The sequence below is a fragment of the Bubalus kerabau genome, chromosome 4, assembly GCF_029407905.1.
Source record: "Bubalus kerabau isolate K-KA32 ecotype Philippines breed swamp buffalo chromosome 4, PCC_UOA_SB_1v2, whole genome shotgun sequence".
NCBI lineage: Eukaryota > Metazoa > Chordata > Mammalia > Artiodactyla > Bovidae > Bubalus > Bubalus kerabau.
In genome coordinates, this window is record NC_073627.1 from 2,833,622 (window position 1) to 2,839,952 (window position 6,331).

Here is a 6,331-nt window from a genome sequence, read left to right on the forward strand (position 1 = left end):
CGGGCTACAGTCCATGGGGTTGCAAAGAGTCAGACATGACTTAGCGACCAAACCACCACCACCAGAGCCAGACATATACTGTAAAGAGAACCATTTCTGTACTGTGAAGAATGGTTCCATAATGGTTTTTTTTTTGTGTCAGATGTTTGCAAATGAAGCTACCATGAAACATCATGATCTTACCTTTGGTACACTGTGTATCACTTGTGATCATTTACATAGTGGGAAAGATGTCTACAGAATATGTACATCACAGGCAGATATGGGAAAATACATAAACTATATTTTGTATAAAGGGTCTGCTACTCATTCCTTTTTTTCTAAATTGGTAAATTTATATATGGACTTACCCAAAATAAAAGAGAGCAAAGGCACAAACACTGTTATAGAAATGGAAACAAAAATCACTACAGATTCTAATACAGTAAAAGAATAGTAAATAATATTAATAACTTTGTTGTTCAATTGCTCAGTCATGTCTGACTCTTTGCAACCCCTGTGGACTGCAGCACGCCAGGCCTCCCTGTCCATCACCAACTCTCGGAGCTTCCTCAAACTCATCTCCATTGAGTTGGTGATGCCATCCAGCCATCTCATCCTCTGTCGCCCCCTTTTCCTCCCACCTTCAATCTTTCCCAGCATTAGAGTCTTTTGTAATGAGTTGGTTCTTTTCATCAGGTGGCCAAAGTATTGGAGCTTCAGAATGTTATTATAAATTCAGTAACTTACAAGAAATAGCCAAACTCCTTAAAGCAAACTCCCAAACATAACTCAAGCAGAAATATAACCAGAATAACCTTTTATTTATTAATAAATTTTAGTTTAAATCCTTCTCACGAAGTGTGTGTTAGTTGCTCAGTTGTGTCCAACTCTTTGTGACCCCATGGGCTGTAGCTCACCAGGCTCCTCTGTCCATGGGACTCTCCAGGCAAGAATACTGAGGTGGGTTGCCATTTCCTTCTCCAGGGGATCTTCCTGACTCAAGGATCAAACCTGGGTCTCCCACATTGCAGGCAGATTCTTTACCATAAGAGCCATCAGGGAAGTCTGTAATTCCAAGCCCAGGGAGCTTTGCTGCTAAATTCTTGATAAACTGTAGAATCCTGCTTCCTTTCTCACACGGGGCTTCAATTTCAAACATGCAATGATACACTTTTAAATATTTATAAAGGAGATTTTTAGGTCAGCCTTTGAGGGAGGAACATGTTCTTGCCCAATGAATAAATCAAAAGGGACATTTGTTTATTTAATCAGAAATGTGTCTGTACAACGCTCCCTTGAAGCTGCCTGGATGGCTCACCTGGCGTGACTCACCCTAAGACATTGCCTTTACAGGTGAACATCCATAGAAAAGGAACCAGCGAGATAATCACTGGTGATCTTTCTTTTTTTCTTTTCTTTTCCTACTGTTCCCTTCCCTCTCGTTTTCTTTCCTCTCCTTCTCCTCCTCCTTCTTCTTTAAGAAATGACATAATTTAAGGCACTTCCACGGATCATTTAAAACATGTACTTACCTTCCTATTTTGGAAATGACCTAAAAGGAAAAAATGATGGAAAGGAAGAAAACAACAGATTAGAATAGTTCACCTTCTCTTGGTGAGAATGAAAATCTTTTTTGAGAAGTAAGAATGGTCTCCAGTATGTAACAGGATCCTGGAGACTGTCTGTTCATTGTCTGGGTGATGTTCGGTACTTGTTTGGAAAGTGAAAAGGTAATGTAATTGTGTGCATGTGTGAGTGTGAATGTGTGTCTGTGTGTGTGCACGTGTGTGTTTTACCAGAATCACCCCTGTCATCGCATGGGAGTGGCGGAGTAAGGATCTTGTACTGATGGCCTCAGGACATGCAATTACACGGCCAGAGGCATGTGCGGTGGCCGCCGGCCAGCCTGGACCCTCGGCCGTGTTCACAGCAGTCCCTCCGATGCCTTAATCCTTGCCCAGGTGGTAGACGGCATCTGTGTTGTTTTCACTCTCCAATCTGAGGCGGTTTTTCTCCCCTGGCGGCAGGTGAGGATAACTTCATCAGGTCAGCAGGAAAACATGAACAAAACAGTATAATCTGGAACTCTATTTGGGAGAAATCCCCTTTGTGAGGCTACAGTTATCTTGAATAGCCTGACCTATAAAACAACAAGCAAACAAAAAAACCAATAAGAACCAGAAACAGAGAAATAATTAAAAGGTGTTAATCACCAAAACAAACCAAAAACTGTCCTCTGCCTCTCTGGGTTGCTAGTTTTTTTTAGCACCATTAAGCATTATTATAAAAATAAGAGGCTTTCATGAAGGAAATGTAGATAAGCAAGAAGAAAATGAGAATCATCTCTAATTCTAGCATTCAGAAAAACATATGCTGTTTACATTTTGGGGAATAGACTTTGTGTGTGTCTGTCTTTCCTTTATTGGAGAAGGAAATGGCAACCCACTCCAGTGTTCTTGCCTGGAGAATCCCAGGGACGGGGGAGCCTGGTGGGCTGCCGTCTACGGGGTCGCACAGAGTCAGACACGACTGAAGCAACTTAGCAGCAGTCTTTCCTTTACACATCCAAATCACACAATACATAAATTTACATAACATATAAAATTCACCAAATACGTAAACTCATGAAATGGAAACATGTTTGCTTTTCTTCCTCTGACTAAGCATAATGATCCTTCAATAACTGCAAAGCACGTGACTGTACAGACACATTCTTGTGCTTGGCCCTTAGTATTGGGCCCATAAGGTGCTTTTCGATTCTTCCCTCTTATTAATTGTTTTATAAAAGGTTCTTGTAGCCACATCTTTGTGACATGACAAATGATTACTTAGGATGAATTCCCCAGAAGTAGGATTTCTATGTTAAAAGTTAAGAATATTTTAAATAGCATTTCCACTTTTTTTTCTCCAAAGCTCCAGATGTGTTTCTAATGAGCAGCCATGTTCAAAAGCAACTGGACTTCATGACGATCTGTGACTCGCATCTCATTTGTTTCACTTTTTCTATTTCATATTCAGTGCTCCCATTTCGGAGACGGCAATGGCACCCCACTCCAGTACTCTTGCCTGGAAAATCCCATGGACAGAGGAGCCTGGTAGGCTGCAGTCCATGGGGTCGCTAAGTCGAAGACTGAGCGACTTCACTTTCACTTTTCACTTTCATACATTGGAGAAGGAAATGGCAACCCACTCCAGTGTTCTTGCCTGGAGAATCCCAGGGAAGGTGGAGCCTGATGGGCTGTCGTCTTTGGGGTCGCACAGAGTCGGACACGACTGAAGCGACTTAGCAGCAGCAGCAGCTCCCATTTCACTGAGTTTATGCTTTCCAATTTTCCCATCTCTCCCTTTTTCATGCTCTTCTCAAGCCTTTCTCAAGTGTAGTACAAAACCTTATTTGTATACATAAATATAAATAGTACATATATATTTTAGGAAACTTAAGGGTTTTTCCCTAACTACAAATTTATGACATTTTGATTCTACTTGTTTTACTTAGTATGAATAGATTTCTAATTAAAAAATAGAAATGCCACAAGCAACAAAGGTTTGCTGTATAGCACAGGAAACTATAGTCAATATCTTGTAATAACCTATAATGGAAAAATAATCTGAAAAATAATCTATGTGTGTATGTATAACTGAATCACCTTGCCATGCACCTGAAATATTGTAAGTCAACTATACTGTCGTGTCCGACTCTGCGACCCTGTGGACTGCAGCCCACCAGGCTCCTCTGTCCATGGGATTCTCCAGGCAAGAGTACTGGAGTGGGTTGCCATTTCCTTCTCCATGGGATCTTCCTGACCCAGGGATCGAACCCAGGTCTCCCACGTTGCAGGCAGACGCTTTAACCTCTGAGCCACCAGGGAAGCTCATCTATAAAATATATATATTAAGAAAAAAAATCCAAAAAAAAAAAAAAAAAGAACAGTGTATGAGTCTGCCTGGTCTCATATATACTCTTCCTGAGAATCATCATTAAGGCTAAAATATCTAAAAGTGAATCATCTAAGGAGAATAACCAGACAGCTTAAGGCTCCCCTTCTGAGTATTCAGACTTCACTGAGGAACCAAAGTCTCCGGCAGGAGTTCACTGGTTACCGAATGACTCGGAGTCCTATGCAAGGCGGACATCCACCATCACGCCCAAAGGCTGTGTGTTCACTTGTAAGGAAGGTCATGTCTTTCTGGCTGAATTCAAAGGAGCGGAAGCTGGCCGGCTGCCTGGTGGGATATCCTGATTGGAAATCAACTCTGACACTCAGCTTTGCTCCTTCCTTACCAACTTTTTGGTGTAAATTCCTCAAAGAAGAGTGTGATGTCTCCACATGCTGGTCTGCACACACACGGCACAAGAGACACATCACCTAGTCATCCCGTGACACTTGAGAGCCCGAGGTGGGGGGGTCAGGAAACAGGCTGAGAAAACTGGAAGTCTTTCCTGGTAAAGCCACATCAAATGGTAGTGTTTGGCCCCCCGACAGTTAGTCCATGGATTCTTCCTCTCAACAACGATGAGTAATAATTAAAAAAAAAACAACAACAATCCTGTGTGCCTGCCAAAGCTGCATCATGTGCTGCACAGCACGCTGAGGTCAGAGTCCCTGCTGGATCTTTTATTGTGGCCTTAAAATGATGTCTTATGTTGGCACAGCTCTTTAGAGTCGACCCAGGGTTTTTATATTAATAAGCTCCTAATATGTTTTGACACGAATAAACTCATTGTGGTGAGTTGTCTGATTTGGTGGGTTTTCTGCTTTGACCTGTCTTTGAAGAATGCCCCATTTCCAGAGCTTGCTTTGGTTGCAGGTTTGTGATTGAAATCTTTACTGAAAAATTCAATGATGAGCTTGAATCTTTTATCCTGTTTCTTAGTGTTGTTCTTTAGTAGATAAGTCACGTCTGATTCTTCAGCAACCTCACGGTCTGTAGCCCACCAGCTCCTCTGCCCATGGGATTTCCCAGGCAAGAATACTGGAGTGGGTTGCCATTTCCTTCTCCAGGGGGTCTTCTCCTGACCCAGGAATCAAACTTGGGTCTCCTGCATTGGTAGGAGGCTTCTTTACAACTGAGCCACATGGGAAGCATTTCTTAATAGGATAAGAATAAAACAAATAAAAAGGCAGGTGCAATAAAATAGCAGATGTGGTAGCTGTTAGGACACATTTAAATAAATTAAAAAGAGGTAAAAGTCAGAGCGGGTTAAGACACACTTGCACTCCAGTGCCTTGTTCCCTGGAAGTCATCATGAAAAGCTCCTGTGGCCCCTGGATTAGAAAAATTCCCAAACATCTTTAATGCCTGGCTGAGAGTGTAAGACTTGGTGTCCTGGCTCCAGTCCAGGGCAAAGGGGAATTTCAAAAGCAGGTTCACGTATTTGTAATTTTCCAGTTTGAAGCACACACTTCCTGTCTTGGCCCTGTGTACTTTCTGAGAGTAGCCAGCAAACCGGCTGTGAGGAAGGACGAAGCTTCTGGATATCTTAAAACCATCAGGGACTGTGGGATGTTTTTGGATGAAGAGTTCAGGGAGATCATTAATTTTGTGACCAGGCGTGGTCATTAGTGAAGTACTAGACTTACAGTGTTTCATTAGTGTGGTTTGCATTATTAAAGTACCTTGGAGGATCGTTATGAATTATTGATGTCATTCCATGATAGGGCAGCCCAGTGAACTGGAGAAAATTAAAAGGCATAGATTTTTGTTGTTGTTTTGGATCCTGGTTTACGAGCTGCCATGCCCTGAGTACTTGGGAAAGCTATAAGATTTCTGAATTCCCAAGAGGAGACGCTGGTGCAAAGGGCAAACAGAGAAAGCTTTCAGAGAGCAGAGGAGTCCCAGAGGGTCTTTAAGCAGCAAAAGAGTATCAAGAGCCATAAAATGATTGAAATGGAGGATTCTTCCCAAAGTTAGGAGGCAGTAGGTTAAAAAGATAAAACCAAGAGCCATTTGACTCTGCAGGTTGAGAATAGCTTTTAAAAACGAGCTAAGAGCCAAGAGAAATCTGCCAAGAAAATGGACATACCTGATCTGTCCACCTGGGTGGCATGACTATCCGGGTGCTCGGTGGGCATGGTCACCAGAGGACGGCTCCCGCTCATTGGCTCCTGTGTTTGGACAGAGACCTCAGGTAGGGAGGGGCGTGGGGAGGGGCGTGGGGAGGGCCAGCACAAGGTGGGTGTGTAAGAAATGGATCAGTACTTTCTGCTTTTAGAAAACATACACTAAACCCCAGGCCTCGTTGACAGCTACCCTCAGTTCCAGCACTCTCTCCGGATCTGCTTATCCTTCTGGCCTGTTTCTGCGCTCTTTTGTTATTTGGGCTTTCTGTACATGGTACCATGGGCTT

General features: G+C 42.8%; 1 long non-coding RNA gene across 1 annotated transcript; it reads right to left on the reverse strand.

The window, feature by feature from the left end:
* Positions 1–1,238: 1,238 nt before the first annotated feature.
* On the reverse strand, positions 1,239–6,101 carry LOC129651087 (uncharacterized). The gene is made up of 3 exons (XR_008713990.1): positions 6,008–6,101; positions 1,779–1,999; positions 1,239–1,534 (listed from the first exon to the last, which is right to left on the reverse strand). It is a non-coding gene; the product is annotated as an uncharacterized LOC129651087 (long non-coding RNA).
* Positions 6,102–6,331: the final 230 nt, after the last annotated feature.